A 25441-nucleotide genomic window follows, 5' to 3' on the forward strand; every position below is an offset into this window, starting at 1 on the left:
TCTGTAAGCACACATAATACTCCCGGTTTATCTTTTGACTCTCATAGTGTTCTTCTCAGGACCCATGACAGAAAATGTTCTTATACCATTTAAACCAAAGAAGAGATGCATATGGGCCATGGCATGAAAACAATGGTGCCGTCTGTCTTCAGATATGGCTGAATCCCTAGAGAATACAGTGGCTTGAATTATGTTATTAATACTTACTCTTCTGTCCTCCATACCTCAGCTTTACTTTTCTCTTTGTGCGATTTGTAAGAAGTAGGTGCTATTATTATCTCCATACTAATGATTTGGAAACTGGCCGAAGGGTGATGGAATTATTTGCTCAAGATTACTGTTTTGTAAGTGAGATTTGGGATTTGAACCTAGCCAACCTGAATCAAGATTCTGAGCTCCAAGCAACTGCACTTTTGTTGCTAGTTGCTATTTTTTCAATAAGTTATTCAGTTTTTTTTCCACATGGAATAAGGGATACTGCTCTAAATACACAGTGTTCTTAAAGTTAACAATTCTAGACACAAAAGAGTATCTCTTTTCCAACAGCTGCATCAAGAATCCTGGAGAGAGATGTTATTGGTTTGACTGAGTCACTTACCAATCTTGCCAATTCTGCTCCAATCACTCTGTGCACTCTGTGTGTGTGTGTGTGTATGTGTGTGTGTCTCCCCGTGAATAACATATTGAAGCAATAGCAACTAGCAAGAAGAGTGCAAGTGCTTAGAATTCAGACTCTGGAGTTATGTTGGCTAGGTTCAAATCCCAAATTCCACTTAGAAGCGAGGTGATCGTGAACAAATTATTCTATCACTCTTAGGCCCAGATTCCTAATCATTAATATGGAGATAATAAGAGCATTTACTTCAGAGGATTTTCAAGGATTAAATTAATTAATTCATGTGAAGAACATATTTATAAGTAGCAGTTATTGCTGTAACTTTAATGGGTACTCTTTATAATTATTAGAAGGCAAATACAGTAACATAAAATGATGACATTCTCCTGAAAATCGACTGTAAACTCCTTCTTTCTCTGAGCCTCTTTTGTCTGAAAATTATTATTACTATAGGCATCTGGTGCTAGTTCATTAATATGTAGAAATGGCACAGCAACGGTAAAATGACAAGGAAACAACAGTGAGAGCGAGAGTAAAGCTTTGCTCCTAAAATCTGATAGATATGAGGAGTGGAAAAATACTGACTATCAGAGGTCAGAAAAGTCAGGAAACTCCCCTTAATGCTAAAACAACAAGGTTATCTGGAAAGTACCTAGCAGGGCAAGCGGCCGTTTGTGGTTTGGTCAAAGGGCGGGAACCAATGAACAACTGACTAATGTTTAACTTTAAATGTCAGCCAATTGTAAACCTACAACTGTAAAAATCCCCAGTGACTCTGTAACTTGCTGTAACTTGTTTGTGTCTGACTATAAAAGACGGCTGAACACCGAGCTCGGGGTCTCTCCCTAGGATGTGATACCTAGCTGGAGGGAACCGAGTTCGAACTCGAAATAAAGCAATCCCTGCCGCTTGGCTTTGTCTCTGGACTCTGGTGGTTGCTTTCGGGTCATCGTGGGTCTGGGCATTACAGATAAATACCAAGGAATGGTAAGAGAAGAGTAAGAAACCAAAATCTGGGACATGCCTGCACCAATCATAGTTACTGCAGCTCTGTCTCTTGCTGTGATATCCTCACTCTGTATATTTACATTCTTCATGTTCTGATTTGCTTCATGATGCAGAGCCACTATGTCTTATCAATTAAAACAGGCTCCCATATGCACAGCTGTGAATTTCTGATGGCTCTTGGTTTAAATGCATTTTATTTTAATTTTATAGCAAATGTCAATTTTCATCAGCTCAAATATTCTCATGACATAATGTGACTTGAAGATATGCAAATACCTTCTTGCCAGATACTTCTAATTAGATGGAGGTTTTGAGTGGGAGGTGCTCCATAATTAGTTCTGATGCAATCAGGAGAAATCACACTTGATTATATGCTGTAAATTCACTTCAGGATGCTCACGGCTAGCAAAGGACTTCACGGAGGCAAGCACCCAGCTTTAGCTTTTCTGGAAAGACACTTTGTCTCTGTCCTCTCAGCTTTTAAAATAATCTCCTCTTTTAGATTCATGCATTATAGAAAGTTTTACATTATAAGTGGGCCTTGTTTTACATTATAACTGGACCACCAACTAGGTGAAGAGCAAATGCCTCACAGTTGCAAAGATACTTAATAGTCAAATCTCAAAGCAAAAACACAGGTGTCAGGCAGCTTTAAACGGAAATCATTAAGAAATGTCTCGAGTACAGGCATTATAGTTAAAGGGAACTTGTCAAATAGTGAAGTGACAATAATGGTGCCTGGCTTATTGTACACAAGCAAGGACTTTAGTGCTACTAACTAAATGAAGCGAATTCCCTGAAGAGCTACAACCATAAACATCTGAGGACATAAATTGATTTTTATACTCTTTCTCCTGTCAATCTTCTTGAGGCCATTTTATGTTAATGACTCTTAGTTTGATTCATAATTTTGAAAACATCCTGTTCTTAAATTTGAGAGTGTTTGTGTTAAGGCACACCTCTAGAATGACAGTAAACAACTGTGAAATCATGAAGTCCAGGGAGCACTCCAAATGAGACAAGGCCTGTTTGGAGTTGTTTCTAGGTATACTTTTTCTGCTTCACTTCCACTGTTATAACTTAGGTATAAATTCAGGAAGGAAGGCTCCTCTTAGTAACTGAGTGAGATTTTCCATCCCTGGTTTCGCAGGTCTCAATGTGTTTTCTGCTTAAGTACGGAAACAGCCGCCAAATTCTCTGCTATTGTTAGCAGCAGTGAAACTGATGGGGTTCCAGCAAACTCTAGTCTTGACTTTTCAGAGGAAAGAATATCTGCCAAGGGGCATAAGGCAGAGGGAGAGACCAAAACAAGTTTTAGAGCAAGAGTGAAAGTTTATTAAAATGTTTTAGAATGGGAACAAAAGGAAGGAAGGTACACTTGGAAGAGGGTCAAACGGGCGAGTTGAGAGATCCAAGTGTGCTGTTCAGCCCCTGACTGGGGGTGTTATACATTGATATACTTCTGGTGTTTCTGTTTCTCCTCCCTCAATTTTTCCTTTGGGGCAGGCTGTTTGCCTGTGCAGTGGATTGCCAGCACTTGGGAGAGGTCACATGTGCTGTGTGTTCACTCAAGTTGTGTGCATGCTCATTTGAGCTGTTTTTCCCTTACCGGTCAAGTATTCCTAGAAGAAGGTCATATATCAGTTAAACTTCAATATTTTGCCTCTTAGTGTGCATACTTGAGCCCACTCACCCTAGTCCTGGCGCCAGCTATGACCCGTTATTATTTTAGAGAGACAGTTGAACAACTTCCTTATCATCACTTGATTGACCTGACAATCCTGGGGGTGTGTGGTGGCCCTCTCCTGCCCTGCTCATCTCTGCCTAACCACCTACTCTAACACTATGATTGGTAGAGGGTGGGAGGAGGGTGTCAAATGTCTTTGGTACTGATACCTACTAAAGTAAAACAGTGCTTCACCCACAGTGCAGTATTTAATGTTTAAGTTATTTAAAAGGAATATGGAGGTTGTGCTCTTAGATTGTGCTTTAGAAATAGGGACCCTCCAGTTGGCTGGATCACCAAGGTCACAGTATGTGCTTTCATGTCAAGTAGTTTGGACTTCATAACTCTACTCACATTTATCAGGAATTGCACAAAGATTACATTGTTTTGGGGACCTGTGAATGTCTGTGTTCAAAGACAATTCATTGACTAGCAGCCCTTCATAGTAGGGAGAAGGTAGAGCCATTCAAAGTTCAATCCAAAATCTTAATTATACAAAAGTATTCACACTTGAAATGTAGCAATGGATCACTCTAAGTCTGAGGGGAGAGATCATTCAAGTGTAATCTAGGATTGAACAACAGATAGTAATAAGAAAATGTAATACCTAATTTAATCAACATAAATAGCCAAAAAATAATTTCAAGATCAAACCAGGAAGATGAATGGGTGCAATATTAAATATAATCATGTAAAAGTAATCCAAACTACCTATGCTTGACAGTTATCTATTCTGCAAATCAACCAGGATAGTAAGTTGAAACTCCCCTACAATTCCAGTGTCATTGTTTCAGAAGAAAGCTTTAGAAGCCAATTAACAGTTATTCTCTGTCTTACAGCCCCACACCAGCAAGGATTGCTTACTCGTGTTCTTGGGATCAATGTAAATACCTCTTTTTCCAGGTCAGCTAATTCAACAACATCTATCTCATACCTCAACTTTATTGACTGGGGTTTTAGGAAGATCATGTTGGAAAGGGGTCTTCAACTAAACTAAAATGGAGAATTTTCCTGCCCTTGGGACTGGCCGGTAGGGTAACAGGGAGAAGAGATTAGAAGAGTTGTGTTAGTGGAAGAAGTAGGTAAGTTGCATTGGTGGTAAAGGATTCTAAACACGGACAAATAAGGCAAGAGCATCATAAAAGGCAGAGTAAATTACAGGCATTCATACTGGTTTGCATTACACTATGGTCTGTGGGGTACACAATTCAAATTGGGTTCAGTTGCTAATTCACAAAACAAATTGCCAGATTTATAAAATTATTAAAAGAAAACTGTAGCAAACCAGTCATGCCATGAAGGCAGAAAATAACAGAGCAGAGGTCTCCCTTCTGTGCAAAATTATAACTTAAATATCCCCACTTTATATCTTAGGCCTCAGGTGGCTACAATTTTAAAGGGAAGAAATAAAGCGTTTTCTGTTGGAATCATAACATGGTGCCAAATCAAATGATCACTGGCTCAAAACACCCCCAAGTGGCATCATGCACAGCTTGGTTTAATTTTCTTTCAGTTTAGTTAATTTTGTTTCTGTAATTGGCATTTAAAATTTCTGAACAAAGAATGCAATATTTCAAACACAATGTTTTTGCCTGGTGTAATGTCTCCAGTTCTTGGCAAAAGTGCCTAAGTAACACAATTCATTTTTCAGCAATTGACCAATGAGGTTTAAGGAACCTTGTGATAGGTACCCAAAGTAACAAGAAAATAGTATATATATTGCTGGAATTTTGACAGAACACAGTCAAGATTCCTTAGGGCTGTGAATGTTATAATAATGCCTTACTCTTCAGTACCAATTTTATGTATTAGTCAATTCTTGCACTGCTGTAAAGGAATACCTGAGACTGGGTAATTTATAAAGAAAATTGGTTTAATTGGCTCATAGTTCCACACGCTGTACAGGAATCATCATACTGACATCTGCTGGGGATGCCTCAAGAAACTTAAAGTCATGGTGCAAGGCAAAGGGGAAACAGGCACATCTTACATGGCTAGAGCAGGAGGAGGAGAGAGATGGGAGAGGTGCTGCACACTTTTTAAATAGCCAGATCTCACCAGAATTCTATCATAAGAACAGCATTAGGGGGATGGTGCTAGACCATTAGAAACTGCCCACACAGTTTAATTACCTCCCACTAGGCTACACCTCCAGCATCTGGGATTATATTTCAACATGAGATTTGGGTGGGATCCAAACCATATCATCATTCATCCTCCTTTTTATTCTATTCAGGCCCTCAGTGAATTGGATAATGCCCACCCACATTGGTGAAGGAAATCTTCTCTACTCAGTCTACCTATTCAAGTACTAGTCTCTTCCCAAAACACCTTCACAGACACAAATAAAAGTAATGTTTTATCAGCTGTCTGGGCATCCCTTAGCCCAGTCAAGTTGACACATACAATTAACCATCACACGTAGACATTACAAACACCATTTCTGATTCATTATTTATTTGTTTAAATATTTGGGGAAAATGTCCTTTGCTTTTTCTCTAATCCCCACTTGAACAGGCCTTTTAAACAATTAGGGCAATTTTTCACCCTAGTAAAGCAAAGTAAAATTATCAAGGTGTTCTTGCAGAACTATCAGTTAGTAAGAGGAGTATGCTACCAGATAGGATGAAAGGAATAACCTATTTTGTGCCTCTTCACCTGTCAGTAAGTCCTGTATCTGCTTTGTTGCTATTGAGGTACATGAAGGAAATAGTCTAAAAGGATACCAAAGGGCCAAAACTGAGTCCAGTGCATGAGCAGTAAAGTAGGCAACTGCTAACTGAAAGAAGCATCATACAGTTTAAAAATATCTCTTTGCTAACATCTCTTTTACTAATATCATTCCTTATGGCACCACCAATTACCATTCACTGATATTTTTTTCTTGTTGACTAGGTCCATGCAAATGCAGCTGGGGTAGGGCAAAGAATACCTCTTACTCAATTTTGTATCACGTGGTGCCAGTGAGTCTATCTTGGAATTTAGGTCTTCAGAGAGTAAATACCTAAACAGCCTCAAACAGTTGTTATTGGTGGTCGTGTTGTATTACTTGACTTTTCCTTATCTAATGTGTTTGGCATTCACTAGGCTCTATTATTCTAGAAAGCCATATCGTTATTTTGGGAAATTTTTGCGTATTTTTAAACTAATTATTTTCCATGCATTTCACCCTCACCTCTGGTTGTTCCTAATGGAAAATTATCTATAAAATCACCCTAATTTTATTCATTCTTCTTCTTCTTCTTTCTATATTCTGTAGTAGATCCTTAACATTATCTTCCAACATTTTATATTTTAGTTTTCATAAAATATTTTTTTAGGCCAGGCGCGGTGGCTCACGCATGTAATCCCAGCATTTTGAGAGGCCAAGGCGGGCGGATCCCTGGGGTCAGGAGTTCAAGACCACCCTGGCCAAAATGGCGAAACTCCACTTCTACTACTAATACAAAAATTAGCTGGGCGTGATGGCAGGTACCTGTAATCCCAGCTACTCGAGAGGCTGAGGCAGGAGAGTCGCTTGAACCTGGGAGGTGGAGGTTGTAATGAGCTGAGATCATACCACTGTACCTCAACCTGGGTGACAGAGCAAGACTCCATCTCAAAAAAAAAATAAAAATAAAAACAAAACACTATATATATATATATATATATATATATATATAAACGAATGGAAAAATCACATATTTGATATATCCTTAATTATCAATATCTATATGCATAGTTTCTCTAGGATTCATCAAATTTCCTAAAATACAATTTTCTCTCTACATTTTGATCAGGTGCTGTAAAACACTCTGTCCAGCTTATATATTATATAATATATATATAATTTCCAAATATTATTTCTTGTTTTTCAAATGTTCCTGGTTTAGCTTTGTTTAATGGATGAAAATTCCTATTATTTCAAAGATACAAGTTTTCTACCGACTACTCCATTGTATTATTTTTCAAGAAAGATTTTTTCCCCCTTTTGCTTGGTTTTGATTTTTTCTTTCAATTTATCTCAATTTCATCATGAATTATTGCTACTTATTTTAGAGTGATGCTTTACAGAATGTATTATAAATTCAGCATGTTCCGGTAGGTCTTTTAGACTGGTGAGGGTTACCATAGGCAAATAATGAATGGAAATAATCACATATTTGATATACCCTTAATTATCTATATCTATACGAATAGTTTCCCTGGGATTCATCAAATTTCCTAAAATAGAATTTTCTCCCTACATTTTGATCAGGTGCTGTAAAACACCCTGTCCAGTTTAGGAGAGCAAGTGCGGTCATAAGGGGATAGATGCTTGGGATCTTACTATTCTGTATACAGACATTCACTTCATAAGCTTGTTTTTATGCAGGATCTCATCATCAGCTTTGTTTACTTACCCAAGACCTGATTTTCTCAAATTAAATCTCACCAGAAAATAAATGGTCTAAGTTCTATCAGAGTGAGGAAGTGAAAATTTGTCTGCAAGGACTCAGGCGGACTCAGGAGGTAAGTCCAATTTCTTCTTTTTCTTATTATGGTAAAATGCATATCTTAGTCTGTCCCTGCTGCTGTAAAAAAAAAAATCATAGATTGCATAATTTATAAATAATCAAAATTTATTTGTCACAATTCTCGAGGCTAGAAGTCAAGGTACCAATGGATTAGGTGTCTGGTGAAGGCTCACCCTTTGCTTCTAAGATGGTTGATTGTTGCTGTGCCCTCATATGGTAAAAGGCAGAAGGACAAAAGGGCATTACTTTAACCTCTTTTAAAAGAGCACTAATCCCATTCCTGAGAGTGGAGTGCTCATGACATGATCACTTCCCAAGGCCCCACCTGTTAATATTATCACATTGGATATTAGGTTCCAACATATGAATTTTGGAAGGATGTATATATTCAAACTATAGCAACATATAACATAAATTTTTATCATTTTAACTATTTTAAAATGCACAATTCAGTGTGATTTAGTGCATTCCCAATATTTTGCAGCCGTCATCACTATTTAGTTCCAATGAACATAATCATTGCCCCAAAAGAAACCTCAAAACAATTAGGTAGTCATTCCTATTGCCCTCTTCTCCCAGCCCCTAGCAACCACTAATCCGCTTTCTGTCTCTACATATTTGTCTATACTGGATATTTCACAGTAATGGAATAATAAAATATGTGACCTCACCTCATGTGTCTGATTTCTTTCTTAGCATAATGTTTTCAAGGTTAGTCCATGTTGTAGTATGTATCAATATTACCTTTTGTGGCTGAATAATGTTCCATTATATATGTACAGCACATTCATTGGTTGAACATTCAGGTTGTTTCCACTTTGGCTATTGTAAATACTGCTGCTGTAAAAATCCTTTTTCAAATCTTTAACACTTGTTTTCAATTACTTAGGTCATATGTATCCAGGGATAGAATTGCTGTGTCATATTGGAATTCTGTGTTTAACATTTTGAGGAATCTCCAAACCATTTTCCACAGTGGTTCCACTATTTTATATTGCCACCAGCAATGTGTGGTGGTCCTAATATTTTTACATTCTTGTCAACACTCACTATTTTACTTTTATTAAAAAAAAATTACAGCCACCTAGTGGGTATGAAATGGTATGTGGTGGTTTTAATTTGTACTTATCTAATGACTAATGACATCGTGCATCTTTACATGTGCTTATTTGACAATTGTATATCTTCTTTGGATAAATTTATATTCAAGTCATTTGTTCATTTTTTTCTGAGTTATTTGTCTTATTGAGTTATGAGTTCTTCATATGTTCTGCATATTCGTCTCTTATCAGACATGTGATTTGCAAACATTTTCTCCTATTCTGTGGGTTGTCTTTTAACTCTCTAGATAATGTACTTTGATGGGAAAAGTTTGGAATTTTCACAAGGTCAAATTTATTGACTTTTTTTCTTTCATTTCTTATATTTTTGGTGGCATACTTAAAGAATTATTGCCAAATCCAAGATCATAAAAATTTATCCCTGTTTTCTTCAAGGATTTTTATAGTTTTAGCTCTTATATTTAGGTCTTTGAATCATTTTGAATTAATTTTATATATATAGTGTACCATAAGGGCCCAACTACATTGTTTTACATGTGGACATCCAATTGTCTTAATAAAATTTGTTGAAGATACTATTCTTTCCCCATTGAATGATATTGGCATCCTAGTGGAAAACTGAAATGTATGGATTAATTTGAAAATTCTTAATTCTATTATATTGATAATTATGTTTATATTTATTCCAATAACAAACTTTTAATTATAGCTTTGTAATAAGTTTTAACATCAAGAAGCATTAGTCCTCCAAATTTATTCTTCTGTTCATCTATTCTGGGTCCATTGCAATATCATATGAATTTGAGGATCAACTTTTCCATTTTTAAAAAAAATAGGGCATTGGGATTTTGATAAAAGTTGCATTGAATTTATACATCCCTTTTTGTCTAAAGATATCACTACACACCTATACAAATGGCTAAAATCCAAAACACTGATACTAAATGTGGATGGGAATGTGGACCAACATGAAATCTCATTCATTGCTGGTGGTAATGTAAAATAGTATAGCTACTTTGGAAGAGAATTCGGCAGTTTCATACAAAGTTAAATATATTCTTACAGGCCAGTTGCGGTGACTCACGCCTGTAATCCCAGCACTTTGGAAAGCTGACGTGGGTGGATCGCTTGACTCCAGGAGGTCAAAACCAGCCTGGACGACATGGAGAAACCTCAGCTCCATAAAAAACACAAAAATTAGTCAGATGTGGTGGTGCATGCCTGTCGTCCAAGCTACTCAGGAGGCTGAGGTAGGAGGATCACTTGAGCCTGGGAGACAGAGCAATACCTTGTCTGTCTGTCTATCTATCTATCTATCTATCTATCTATCTATCTAATCTATCCATCATCTATCTAGATATGTATACATATATATACACAGTTATATATTCTTACCATATGATCCAGCAATTTAATTGCATTTTTTGCATTTACCCAAATGATTTGAAAACTTATATCTATGCAAAAACCTGCATATGAATGTTTAAAGCAGCCACATATATACTTTTCAAAACTTAGTAGTTTTCAAGATGTCTTTCCGTAAGTGAATAGATAAACAAACTGTGGTACATCCACACAATGAAATACTAATCAGGGATAAAATAAAATAACCTATCAAGCCATGAAAAGACATGGAGGAACTTAAATGCATATTGCTAAATGAAATAGGCCGATCTGAAAAGAATAAATACTTCATGGCATTCTGGGAAAGGCAAAACTGTGGAGACAGTAAAAAAATCAATGGTTTCCAGGGGTTGGGGTGAAACATGGATAGGTGGAGCACAGGAGATACTTAGAACAGTGAATTTATTCTGTATGACACTATGATGGTAGATACATGTCACTAAACAGCTGTCAAAACCCATGTATTTTATAACACAAAAGGTAAACCTTAATATAAACTATGGATTTAGTTAATAATGATGTATCAATATTGGCTCATCACTTTTAACCATGTAATACACTATTGTGTGATGTTAATAATAAGGGAAACTGGGGAAGATAAGAGAGGATTTATAGGAACTACTTTCTACTCAATTATTCTGTAAATCTAAAGCTGTTCAAAATAATGACATATATTAACTTTTTATTAATTTAATTTTCAATTTAACTAATTTTTGCAGCAGCCAGATGAACTCTAAGCCAGATCACAAGGCTAGAGTCCAAGGATATTCTCACACCAATGGCAGCCCTATGTGTCTGCATCTGACATGACATATGATACTCCTTTGCTTGTGCACACACCTTTACTGATATCTGGGTTCTCCACAACTGGAATGCCTGGCTGATATAGTTCATGTGCCCAGGCAGTCACAGCTTCCACAGGGCTATCTTTCTGTGCTCCTTGCTAGAGCCACTGTTCCTCTGCCTCGGCAGGATAGAGGTAATGGGCTGAGAGGTAGGGAGTACTCATGGAGGAACATGCAGAACCACAGGAACCTAAGAATAAGGAATGTGGTTGTGGTGCAAGTCCATCCGCAACCTCAAGATGTGACAGGGCTAGAGAGGTAAATTAACTTCCCTAGGGGCATACAGACAGTAAGTTACTTTGTGGAGATGGGACCCCAGGCTATCTGGCCCTCACCCTGCTGGCCAAAACCATGACCACTGTGAATCATGCTCTGATTTCTCTAACTTCACAGTCATCAAGGCCTCCACCCCGTCTTCCCACTAAGTGCTGCCAGCAGAGAAAAATGGAGTTTCCAGTTTCTGGCAGTGCAGCTCTCTGCTCAGGAATCAGGCTCTGTCCTAGGCATTTTACATTCATTAACTCATTTAATCCCTACGGTTGCTTTATGAATGATCATCTCCATCAGAGGCAACTTAAATTTTCATATCAAAAGAAATTTGGCACCCCCACAGTTCTATGAAATAAGATTTGAAAAATTCCCGTCTGTCTCTGACTTGCACAGATTTTCCTAGGACTGTATGTTACATGGAAGGGGAAGATGATTGATCATCACATGAACTGGTTATGGGTGCACTAGTTTCTACCAGGACAAAAACTATACTTGGAAGAGTTACACTTTTGAGAAAACCGTTTATCCGCTGAGAAAACACTGAAGAAATCATGAAGGAAGGCAAGGAATTTCACCTAGTAGTGATATGCCATCTCTATCTTTATACTATGCACGTGACTATTCATTCAAAACCTAAATACATTTATCATAAAATCTGTATAGCAGCAGCCTAAGAAAAGTAGATGGATATTGAAGACAAATAATGGAGATCCAATATATGGATTATTCTCGTGGCTGAAATAAATCTTTAGAAAAAAAGAAAGAGAAATACTAATTACAGAAGCAAATAATGTTTCCTTGAGCTGAAAAAAAGGTTAATCTTCCAAACAAAAGGTTTGGTCAAAGCAATGTTAACACAAATTGTCCGGTACCTGGATGTGAATGGCTAACATTTTGAATTTCAAAGATAAAGAATATTATGAATTTTCAGGAAGAAAAAGAAAATATTATCTTCTTTCAATTTTCTCTTGAATGTAACAGTGTAGCAGGATACAAAAGGAAAACATATGATACATTAAGGGGAAAGACCATGTGTGACTAAATAATTTTACATCAAGTTATGTGCAGATGCAACAGAAATAATTATATATGGGTTATTCCCAAGTGAAATTCCCTGAGAAAAATTATCAAAATTCAAAAAAATTAATCAAAATAAAACCTTTGAAGTAGAAGTGCATAATATACCTTCTGAAGGTGTGTGTGGAAATCATTTACATATAGAAAGTCAAGTCTGAATAATTACTAAAAATATGATTAAGCACTGCAAATGTTTAAAATAATTTAAATGTTAACCTATTTTGTTTTTTTAAAAAAACTTTTAAAAAAATGATTTAATAATAATTTTTCTCCCAAATATATGCTGATAACAAACATTTGAAAAATGTTGTTTTTCGAGTAGAACATTAAAGATCTTTCATTTTGTTAAGGTTTTGACTTTATTTCTCTAATTTCTAAAATGCGTTACGATGGAAGCTTGAAGTTCTTTATTAATGTCCAACTCTCCTCCTAGATTATAAACTTCTCAAAGGGGATTAAGTCTGTGGATCACAAATACCTCTAGCAGTGTCTCATGCATAGTAAATCCTTAAGAAATCTTTGTACAATGAATCTGTAAATAAATGAACCTTACTCGAAAAATTCTAGATTTCCACATATCTCAAGTCTTTGATAGTTGTCAGTTAATGTTAGACAAAAATGTTTCTATCAGGTTAAGTATTGATTTTTTGTGGATCATTTTTAAAATCTAAAGTCTGGAAACTGTTCTATAGTATGGATTGGTTGTATCTATAATTAAAATAAAACTGAATACTATGGTGAAAGTTTTGGGTGAAGACGTAACACAGGTCACTTAAAGGAAAAAACGGGGAGTCAGGCAATGTAGACAAGTATAAAAATAAGTTTATTTCTGATTAAGTAGTGTTTCATAGTCTGTCTTTTAAACAATACTCAAGTTTGTCAGGAGACATGAAAAATATTACAAAAAAGCCCTGGTGAAAAAGAAGTGTCTGTCTGGTCATGTTCAATTTGTGTATGGATATCAGTGAGCTGGAAAAGAGCAATCATTTGAGGAAGTCTTGGAGTAGTGTGACTGACATTCTGCAATAAGAAATACTTAAGGGTCAACACTCCTGCATTTTGATGGGATAATTTAGCATGTGCCCTTCACAGATATGGGGCTATCAGGATTGTTGCACATATAGAACAAGGAATGTACCTCCTTCAGTTAGCCATTTTTGAGTGAACTTATTCCTGCACTATGTAGTAGGTGAGAGAAATAAACATCTGTAATACTGTGGTCACTCTACCAGGGCTAGAAAACATAAATGCTGTCTGTTCTAGGCATGTAAGAGTAGGAGTAGTTCTAGAAAAGCATCATTCTATTACTTCACCCCATGTGAGAAAGACCTAGGACATGGGATTCCAGTCTTGTTTCAGTAAATCTCTCAGATGTCAAGTCTGTGGGATGCTGCTGCTAATGACTGGTGGGGCCAATTATCTAACACAGGATGAGAATGCTGAAGCAGTGTCTGTATTGGGATTCCCTAGAAGGAGACCTGAAACAAGATTCATGTAATGTAGCTATATTTGTGGCGGGGATAATGCAATGAAACAGAGGAGGTGGAGAGAGATGGAGAAGGGAAAGCATCCACCAAGACATGTAATATCCAACAAGTTGAGCTCAATCCCACTGAGGAACTCTGGGAATCAGTGTAATGCATCCATCTGTTTGGGAAAACCAGAGATGGGTAGAAGTTAAAGTGGTGAAGATAAATTTTATTAAAAGAAACTATTGTAAGTAGAGGAAAAGAGATCTCAGTGTAGAACCGGGCTCAATTCTGAATACAACAAGGACAAGTGGGAATTTATAACCAAGTAAAAGAAATGGGGGTTAGTGGATTGAAAATTACCAAGAGGAAATGTCAAGGGGAAAGGAGGATTGTGGCTAAACAAATTTGACAGGATTCTTGCTGAAGATAGGCCAGGTGATCAGATATTAAGAGTGGGGGATGAGGAATTTGATCAGATATTGAGGGTGGTCAGATATAGAGAATACAAATTCTCTCTTAACTGACTTAGCAGGATTCTTCCTCAAACTGGATTCTTGCTAAAACTGGATTCTACAAGGAAGGACATGAAGCCCAAAATTGAGGCCTAGTCAAAAAGAGAAAGCTCACAGGAGCCTGACCAAAGTTTGATTGCGAGAGTCTTTGTCACACCTCAGAATTATCTCTTCTCAAGGACAAGGGACTGAGGGTATTTAGACACCGATTTCTATCAGTCATTGGCTGGAGGCTGCTTTCCAAGACATTAATCCTCTGGTTCTCACAACTGGCCTGCGTAGGCAGGGTGGTTTTTGGTTGTCAAGAAAAGTCCTCAGGCAGCTGGAAGTTCCAGAGCTTGCACTGCAGTGGTAATGCACTAGAGGATGGGGGTGGAGCACCAAAAGAGTCTGCTATAAGCAGCCAGGACAGATTTCAGCAGAGAAGTCCATACATATGTTAGTGGCTGCTATTTCAGAGGGCCTGGGAGTGGAGAAATCAACCATTCTCATTAATGCAGCATTTAGAGGTAGTCAAGGCCTAAGGATCTTGGTGAGGACAGCTCATAGTAGGAGGATGAGGAGCCATGCCAGCTTTTGTCTGTGTCTGAGATTCTCTACCCAGAGTTGGAAATGTCTTTACCTTTTCTTCCCACCACAGATGGTTGCTGGATATAAAAGGAATCTGGGGAATGTTTCTTTTTTCAGCTCTTAGCCTAATCTTGTTGTCAAAACAGACCATATGCTCAGGATTTAAAATTAGGTGTGATTTACAAAGAACTGTGTTGCAACAAGACAGGAGAGCAGTGCACAGAAGCCAGTAGCTGAGTGATCCACAACAAACCAAATTCTTAATATGTCCAAATCATAGTAAATTGCTCTAAAACCAAAGACCCCATCCAAGAATTTCCTTGTGGTCAGCAGCAAAGTGTAAGAATCATGTCCTCAGGTACAGAGGGAAGATCTCAGTTAGACTCAGCAGGGCAGTGATACATCGGCAAGGTGAAAGGGCTGCTGGTAGCATGCTTCTGAAAAGCGTGACGATCTCCATTCATTAAGACCTCAACTATGTTCTCTTCCTTTGATACTTTTACTTTTTCTCATAACTCCTGACAGATCGCATAGTCTTTCAGCGAGAGGACGGTTTCTTCTACAGTGTTTCTTTAGCAGCCTGGCAAGCCCTCTTTTGGACAACTGCCTTGGCCACCTCTCAGGGATGGCTGAGGCTTAGGAGCTCAGAGAGAGGGAGAGTAGTTATAGGCATTCAAAAAGTCATGGAGTCCAAGACTAGAATAAACCAATGTCAACCAATGAACAAAATATCCTAGGAGATGGGGATGGGGATCATGGGGCTTAGAAATTGAAGGGGGTTTTGGAGTCTATCATCAAGGATGTTATTAGAAGTATTTCACAACAAATATGGTACAAATGAAGCAGTGTCATTTGTCTGGGGGAATACCCAAGGTTCATTGTCTCACATCAAGGAAATCAAAGATGCAGACACACAATGAGTGAGTTTAAGAGCAGAAGTTTAACAGGCGAAAGAAAGAAAAGAGCTTCCTCCTGCAGAGGAAGGGGTCCTAAGTGGGTTTCCGGGTTTGGGGTGAGATGTGGTTGATTTTATAGATGAGCTTGAGGAAGCATTGTTTGATTTACATAGGGGGCAGAGGACTGGTTGGACCAGGTGTACCATTTACATAGCATGTAAAGAGGCTGGCCACCACACCCTAATCTCTAATATGCAAATGAGGTCTTTACCTAGCTGGCACCATGCTGCCTGCTTTTTTACTGCACACGTGGCAACAAAGGAAAGGGAAGAGGGAACCTCCATGTTGAATATACCTGACTTCCACATATCCCTTTTCTATTGGTGCAGCTGCTGGCATTCACCCATGCAAGCATCCAGCTTATTTATCTATGTGTTCGTGATTTTTCAGTCTGCTTTTTGTTAGAAAAGAAATGATTTGGGGCTGCTTTTTATTAAAAGGAAGTTCCACCAAAACTCTTTTACCCTTACTAACTGCCTAAATAATTTCTTTTTAACTCCTGTATCACAAACACTGACCAATGGGTAGAGCTGGATTCAGGGCACCAGCTGTATGAGGCACTAACTCTGTAGTTACTAGGCCCTGGAGAAGGGGTGAGGGTGACAGGGGCAGTAGTGAGGACCTGTAGAGCATGTAGGTATCCCAGAACAGCCTCAGTTAATTAACTGGTCTGGTACATGCCACAGTGAATGAGCTGTCCTGCATCAGGAATTCCCCTTGGTGCCACAGACTCCAGGTCACCAGCAACTTATATGACATCTTTATGTGGTTTAAGGGAAAGCATTCTCTGTTGTCAGGCTGGGTGAGTAGGTTGCTGGCTTCACTGTGAAAAGCAAAGGCTCTCAGCAGGAAGAGTTTTTAAGAAAGAAAAGGTTCTCCTCTAGAAATGAATGATAAAAAGTTCCTCAGAATGAAAATGTACTGTCTTTAGGAAAATTACCTGGAAAAACTCCCACCCCACTCTATAAAAATGTTTCTCCCTTGTGAGAAGAGAACTCAGACAGAAGTGCCCCACCCTGCAGACACAGCATGGGGTGTTGATGTTGGAGAGGGTGATATGGGCTGGATTTTAGCAACCCCACACCTCCATGACTGGGCACTTTTTGCAGTGAACAAACCACACTGTGTATGGTGGCCTTGCTGAACCCCTACTATATACCTCAAGGTTACCCCACTCTGTTCTCTAAACTTACTTCCTGTCCTTTTATCATGAGCACCATGCCCTCACCCCAGATAAATATGTTAAAAAGTTTAGAGTTTACACCCATGAACATTGATGTAGCATATCTTTTTCAATTTATTTTAAGTTGGGCACATTTAACATAGCACAGTGATGTGCTGAGAAAGACAACTGGCGATGTAGATGGCTCTGTGGTAAACAAGGTAATTCTTTCCAACGTCAGGTCCACAACCTTGAATCCAGGGCAGCCTTTCTGCTCCCAGAGCAGAAGGAGAAGCAGCCAGGATTGGTGTGTGTTCTTGCAAGCCATTCCGCTAACATCCTGCAGGTTGGCCTGCAGGGATCACTTCCAAGGGTAAGAGGATCATTGAGTGTTCACAGCCCATTGATTTCCTGGCCATGGCAAAAGAAACTGTCAATAAGGTGCCAGTTGTGGCAAAGGTTGTTTTGTGACCCATTCTTTTTTCTGCTGAAACTCAATTTGTCAAGGCTGCCAGACAGTTCATGATGACATTTAGTCACTATGGTCTGGGCTGGATTTGGGTCATTGACTTGGTTCCCACTTTAGTCATCCAGTATTTTGGAGTGTAACCATTGTGCATATTTATACAAGAGTATATATCTTAGACAATTACAATATCGGAAGAGTAGGACCTCTGCTTTCATAGTTTTCAGCAATATATTTTAGCAGAGAAACACAAGACAGGCTCTGAGCAGGATGGCAGGAGAATTGGTTTTCCACTATCTTGGTAGTGTCCGGCAGGTCACCTCACACCTTGGTAAGCAGACCAGGCTCTCAGATGAAATGTTTTATGATAGTGTGACTATAAATCATGGCATCTTGAAGGCACACTTGTAATTTTCCTGGGGCATTGTAGAGTGGCACTGCAATGCTTATTGACTCAGGAAGCGATTGCCCTGCCTTGTATCAAAGTCACTTTGGGCTGCCCCCAAATACTACAGAGGCAGGAATGCTGAGTCAGGCACAGCAATGCATTAGGTCCCCGCCCAGTTGCTCCACTGCACTAATGTTGGCGGCCCTCTTATTTGCCTGTAAATATCCCCTGTCAAACTGGACCCCTGCAGTGATGTCTGAGGGCTGCTCCTCTTCACATTGTCACATCCTTTCCCAGATTACACCATAGCACTGATGCTCTGCACTTCTCCTGTTTGCCTCATCCTTGGCTTCAGTGCAGTTACTCAACTGTAGTGGTTGTGCAGGTTCTACCTTTTCAGGCCTTTTACTTCCCCTGTGCAGTTACATCATTGCATTCATGAGTCAGGTCTCCTCCTCTTTTCCCTGGTTACATTATTGCAATGATAGTATGGATATGCTCAGCTTTGCTCTATTTTCATCCTCTGGCCTAGCACAGTATGCACTGATGGTGGGAGAATATATTTACTCCTTTCACACTCTGTTCACTTACACAATTGTGTAGACGATGTGGCGCTGCCCATCTTTGCAGCTTACATTTCCATTTCCATGTAATGAGTCCCCCGACAGTGTCAGGATTCTCCTCCCTGTATCCAGTTACATGACTGCACTGAAGGGATGATGGCCTTCCTCTTTGCCCCTCTCACATGCCCTGTCTGTGCAAACCACAGTAATAATGATGTGAGGATCACCCTACTTGCTCATTCAGATCCACTGTGCACTCACACCAAAGCACTGATACTGCTTTCCTTGACCCTGTTCACATTGCTGATCCAGGTACAGTTCAGCTACAACATGGTGCTGGTGCTTTTGGCATGCAACTTCTTGTTCTGCACACCTTGCAATGTAATCACTGTGCTGACGGTGCAATGTTCTTTCTCTTTTCCTCATCCATATCATTCTTCCAAGATACAGCACTGAATTGATGGGTTCTCTTTGCCCCAATCACATGTTTTGTCCAGTTAATCCTCCTCGGTACTAGTGGTATCAAGATTCTCCTGTTTTCTCTGTTGACATCCCCTGTGGAGTTTCACCACTGCACTTTTGCGATAGGACTCCTCCTCTTTGCTTTTCTCACATCCCATATCCAGTTCCATCTGGGGTCACCATCTTTTCCCTGTTCAAATTTCTAGTTTAGTTACACCACAATACCAAAGGCATGGGGCTTTTTCTATTTGCCATGTTCACATTCCAGACCAGGCATATCACTGTACTCGTGAGTGAAACCTCATCCTCTTTGTCCTATTCACATCCCCTATGCAGTTACACTATTACAATTTTAATGCAGGGCTGCTATTCTTTGCACAGATAGCATCTGCTGCCTAGTTATGATAGTGACACCAGCACATTGATAGGGCAGGGATACTTCTCTTCACCTTATTAGAATTCTCTTCTCAATGACACCATTACACCGATGCTGTGAGAATGCTCTTCTTTGACCTGCTCACATCCCTGGTCCAGTTACACCTCTGCACTGATGTTGTGGGGTTATTCCTCTGTGCCATGTTAACATTCTTGTACAAGTCATACCACTGAAGTTATTACTCAAAGCTCTTCTTCTAGGCCCTGTTCACATCTCTGTGCCCTGGGCTCCATTCCCACTCTCCTGTTGACAGATGATGCTTCATCCTCCTCTTTGTCTAATTCGCATTGTGTGTACACTTGTACCACTACACTGATAAACTAATGGTTGCAGACCTTATTCTACTTGCCTCAGTCATATACCCTGTCTAGTTATACCACAGCATTAATGGTCCAGAGCTTGTTATCTTGGCCCTGTTAACATTCTCAGACCCAGAAGATGACCAATTGAAGGTCCATTTGAGGAAGAATCATTCAGCCAAATGAAGTCTTAGTCAATGGAAATGGGGTCAGACTGAAGCCAGACTATGATAGGACATATTAAGACATTCACTGCTGATGTTGCTGGATGTTCATGGTTTAAATGGGCAACCAAGCAAGGGAAAGTCTGAGCAGGAGGTGAAAAGTTGGAGGGTACAACCAGCCTAGGGGAAGACCAGTAACACATTCACAGGTGGGGATGAATTCTGTCTAGGGGAAGAAGTACAGGAAATGTGTGGTTGGAGATTGCAGCTGGCTCTGGGGAGATGAGGCATGAGGTGCAGGGAGCAACATCCCTAGGAGACAATCTGGAAGGAACTTCATGAAAAGGAGAAGAATATATTGTAGGGGAGGATTTATCAAGTAGTGCAGTGGTAGAAGGTACATCCAGCCTAGGGGAGACCAATAAAGAAGGTGAAGGGGTTTAGGTTGCAACCAGTCCAGGAGTGGCCATAGTAAGAGGTGTATTGGTTCAGGGTACAGTCAGCCTACTGTATGAGCTAGCAGGTAGTTCATGGGAAGGAGTAGTCAGTCTACAGGAGGAACAAAGTTGAAGTAGAGCCACACTAGGGGAAGGTATCATAGAATGAGCATATGTGGAGAGTGTATCCAACTTAGGGTAGTGAATGGTAGTAGTCTGGCTTGGGGAGGACACAGGGAGTTAAGGGAGTTGCTTGTAGAGGGTGCATTAATTGGGTGTGCATTTAGCCTAGGGGCAGATGTAGTATTAAGTATATGGAAGCAGGGATCTACCAGCCTGGAGGGCCCCATAGGATGTGCATGAGTGGAGGGTGCATCTAGCCTAGGGAAGGACTCAATAGCAGGTATCTGAGTGGATGAAGTAGTCACGCTAGGATAAGACCTAGTCAGAGATGCACAGGCAGGGAGAGCATCTATCTATGGGAGAACACAGCATGGGTACTTTCAAGGAGGATATAGTAAGCATAGGGGAGGATTCAAGAGGTAGTGCAAGGGTAAAAGATGCATACTGCCTAGGGGAAAATATGGCATGGGATGTGTATGTGGAGAGTGCCATCAATCAAGAAGGGGATCTGGCAGCAAATGATTGGATGGAAAAAAATCTAGCTAGGGGAAGCTTCTGCAGGAAATGCGTTTATAAAGTGTGCATTTAACCTCTGGGCAGATATAGTGGCTGATATATAAGGTACAGGATTTTACTAACCTAGAGGAGGACTCGGCAGATAGTTCATGGATGGAGGAAACAGCCAGGCTAGGGAAGAATCTGGCAGTAAGTGAATGAGTGGAGGGAGTGTCCAGCCTAGCAGAGGATTCGGCAGAGGTGCATGGGTGAAGGAAGCAGCTACCACAGGAGAAGGTCCATCAGGGATTCAGTGCAATGGTGGAGGAAGCATTCAGCTTAAGGGAGGACAAGGCAGCCGGTATATACTTACAGTGTTCAGGAAGTGTAGATATACACTTTGGTAAGAGCTGCGGGAGTTCATGGTACAAGGTACAGGGATTGCAGGAGCTTGCAGCTTTAGGGGAGGAATCTTCAGAAGGCACATGAATAGATGGGCCATGCAGACTAAAGCAAGACTCTGCATGTGCTACCTAGTTGAAGGAAAGTTTGATAGAGAACCCAGCAGTCAAATCAGGTGTGGTGGTTCCAGCCAATCTAGGGGAAGACCTGGAAGGAAATGAATGTGTGGAGGATATATCCAGCTTATGGGAGGTCTCAGCAAGAGTTGTATGGGTGAAATTTGCAGTGAGCCTAGGGAATGATCCTGCAGAAGGTGCATGAATGGAAGAAGAGTAGAGCATATGAAAGGACTCTGCAGGTTGTACATGGTTGGATAGTTCTTTTACCCTAAGAGAGAATATAGCTGAAGGTGGAGGGGTATAGCATGCAGCCAACATAGAGAAAGCCCTTGTAGAAGGTGTGTTTTTGAGAGTACAGCCACTGTAGGGGAGGACTCAGCAGGAAGTTCATGGCTGAGGAAAGCCCCAGGCCTATAATAAGATTAGTAGGGTATGCACGGCAGCAAAATAGTATTCAGCCAAAAGGCATACCTGGCCATTGTTTTGTGGGCGCTGGATGAATCCAGTCTAGGACTAGGCATAGTTGATAGAGATGGATGAAGAGTACAATCAGCCTGTGAGAGAACTAGGCGGAAAGTGCGTTCACGAAGAGTATATTTATCTTAGGGGAGGACTTGGAAGGAAGTACATGGGTGAAGAGTGTACCATTCTTAGGTGAGGACCCAGTAAGAGGTGCATGGCGTGACTATGAAGCCAGGCTATAAAATAACAAAGAAGGACGTCCCTGGGTGCAGGATGCAGCCAGCGTGGGTGAGGGCATAACATTAGTTACAGCTGAGCTGAATGTGTTAGGGTGCAGCTAGCCTAGTACAAGACTTGACAAGTATTTCATGGGTGAAAAATCATCATGCTTAGAAAGATAAAAAAAGCACATGAGAAGAGATGCATACAAGCCAATTAAGATCTGGAAGCTGGTACATGAGTACATAATAAAGCTAGCCTGTGGGAGAATCCATCAGCAAGTGTATAGGTGGAGGGAGAATCTAGTTTAAGGGAAAAACATCACAGGCCGTCCATGGGTACAGAATGCAGCCAGACCTTGGGAAGACCCACAAGAAATGCATGGGTAAAGGTGGCATCCTGCCTATTGAAGGATGTGATGCTCAATTCATAGTTGAAATGTTCAGCAAGCCTGAGGAAGGGCATGGTAGGAGGTGTGTGAGTGCAGGGTACAAGCAAGATAAGTTTAGCCTAACTATGGGAGGAGAAAACTGGATATGCACATATACAAGCTTCAGCCAGCGTAGGAGAGTGCCAGCAAGAAGTGCATGGGTGGAGGGAGCATTCAGCTAGGGGAAAACTTGGCCGGGGAGGTATATGGGGACAATGAGCATCCCACCTATACACATCATAGCAGGAAGTGCATGGGTGTAGAATGCAGCCAACTTAGAAAAGGACCCTGCAAGAAAGGCATGGGTGAAGAAAACAACAGACCTAAGGTAGAATAAATGAGACCAATGGGAAGAAGGAGCTTTCAGCTAAATGGAGTCCTGACCAGCAGAAAATGGTAGTAGGTTGCAGCCAGCCCATAGTGCATATATTATGATGTGCATTGATGCAGGGTGCGGCAAATCCTTTGAAGGACCTTGCTAAAAATTCGTAGTTGGATAGAGCAGCAAGATTAGAAGAAGTGTCAGAACGTGGTGTGAAATCAGAGGGTACAGTCAACCTAAGGAAGGGTCTAGAAATATGTTCATTGGTGTAGTAAGGAAACTGCCTTGGGTAAGAGCTGCAGGAGTTGCATGGGTTAAGGTTGTTGCCAAAATAAAGAAAGATGTGGCATGAGGTTCATGGACAGAGGGAAAAATCTAGAATATGAGAGCATTCATCAGGTGGTGCATGGATGGAAATTGTATCCATCCTACAGGAGAATATGGCATGAGTGTCATGTGGCAACTTTCACATAGTACAGGAGAGGATCAGCAGAAGTGCACAGGTAGAGGGAATATCTAATATTTGGGAAGATTCTGTGAGATGAGCATAGAATAAAGAATATGTACAATAGGTTAGGCTCTGGCACAAACTGCAAAAGTGGAGGGTTCTTCCAGCCTAGGGAAGGTCTCTTTCAGAATTCCGAGTGGAAAAATCATCAGGCCTAGAAGAGGATCAGAAATGGGAGCATGGGAGGAGGGAGGATTCAGCTTAGGTGAGATCTGATAGTTATTGCATGAATACAAGATGAAGTTACCCTAGGGAAGGACTAAGCAGCTATCACATGAGTGGAGGGATCTTCAGTGGTATAGGACACAGTATAGGTGCATGAATGGAGGGTGCAGCAAGCCAATAGGAGCATATAGTAGGAAGTGCATGGTTTGAAGAAATATCCAATCTAGGGGAGAATACAGCAGGAAGTGCACAGCTGGATGTTGCTTTCAACTGAGGGGAGCATCTGGCAAGAAATAAGTGAGTGAAAGAGAATCAAGTCTCGGCAAGACTTGACAGGTTTTGCATGAATAGAAAGGACATCCTGCCAGGGATAGAAACAGAAGTTGCAGGTGTGTAGAGTACAGCCAACAAGGGGAATGGATAATGTAAAAAGAAAGCCCCAGACCTATTAGAAGAGGCTCATGATGTGTGTAGGAAGAGTGAGTATTCAGCCAAAAGGAGTCCTAGCAAGTGGAAAATGGAGACAAGTTTTAGCCACCTGTTAGGAGGACATGTTAGAATGTAGTTTAGTGTAGGAGAGCAACCAGGCTAGCATTAGTACTTCCAGAAACTTTGTAGGTGGTGAGAAAAGCCAGACTAGAGAAGGTGCTAACAGGAGACTAATAGATGGATGTTACCTCCAGTCCAGAAGAGGACCTGATAGCACTAGCATTAGTTCAGGGAGCATCCTGCTTAGGAAAGGACTGGCAGGAGATGCATATGTGTGATGGTTGCCTCTAGCCTAAGAGAATATGGATGGAGGTACATGGCTCAAGGAAACATCCAGAATAGGGAAGGATTTGGCAGGTCAGTGGGTTAAGGTCACAGTGAGCCCAGCAGACAGTGTATGGGTAGAGGGATAATTTAGTCTAGAGAGATGGTGCATGGATGAGGTTGTATCAAACCTAGGGAGCAAATGTTAGGAGGTGTAGAGGTGCAAGGTAAAGCCAGCTTAAGGGAGTGGAGTCTACATATGGCCATAATATAAAGTGCAGAGATCCAGGGTTAAACAGGCTATGGGAGGAACTTGCTGGAAATGCATGTTTAGAGGGGATACTCAAGCTAGGAGGGGTCTCAGAAGGATGTGCAAAGTTGGAGTATACAGTGAATAGATGACCCAGAAATATATACATAGATAGAGGCAGAAACCTCCTTAAAATAAGTTCAGTAGAAGATGCATGGGTGAATGTTGCATCCAGCTCAAGGGAATATGGGGCATGAAGTACAAGGGTGAAAAAAGAATCCAGCGTAGATGATTCAGTAGATGGTGCATGGGAGGAGGGTGCATCCTTCCCAGGGGAGAATATGACGAGAAGTTTCATATATGCAACTTTTAGCTGGTTTCTAATCAGCAGCAGTGCATGGGTGGAGGGAATATTTGCCCTAGAGAAAGACTCAGCTGGGTACAGGAAAAGGGAGTATCTAGTCTATGGGTGACTCAGGCATGAATTGCATAGATGGAGGGTGCAGCCATCTCACAAAGAACCTTGCAAGAAGTAAATTTGAGGGAGAAACCATCAGGCCTAGAAGAGGACTGATAGGAGGTGCATAAAAATAGATTGAATTTAACAAAAGGAGATCTAGCATATAGCACAGGGGTGTAGGGTGCAGCAAAGCTCTGGCAGGATCTAAGAGACATTGTATGGATGGAAAGAACTGCCACCCTATATGGGGTCTCAACAAGAGCTGCAAATGTGGAGATTACATCCAACCTAGAGGAGGACCTAACAATATGTGTGTATGTGGAGGTAATATTCTGCCTAGGGA

The 25441-nt window shown here is 40.4% G+C and overlaps 1 long non-coding RNA gene across 1 annotated transcript; it reads left to right on the top strand.

Annotated features, from left to right (window-relative positions):
• The first annotated feature begins 1477 nt into the window (after positions 1-1477).
• Positions 1478-10015, top strand: LOC117078164. The gene is made up of 3 exons (XR_004434938.1): positions 1478-1603; positions 7768-7841; positions 9973-10015. It is a non-coding gene; the product is annotated as an uncharacterized LOC117078164 (long non-coding RNA).
• Positions 10016-25441: the final 15426 nt, after the last annotated feature.

The sequence above is a fragment of the Trachypithecus francoisi genome, unplaced genomic scaffold (genome assembly GCF_009764315.1).
Source record: "Trachypithecus francoisi isolate TF-2019V2 unplaced genomic scaffold, Tfra_2.0 Lachesis_group6, whole genome shotgun sequence".
NCBI classification, from domain to species: domain Eukaryota; kingdom Metazoa; phylum Chordata; class Mammalia; order Primates; family Cercopithecidae; genus Trachypithecus; species Trachypithecus francoisi.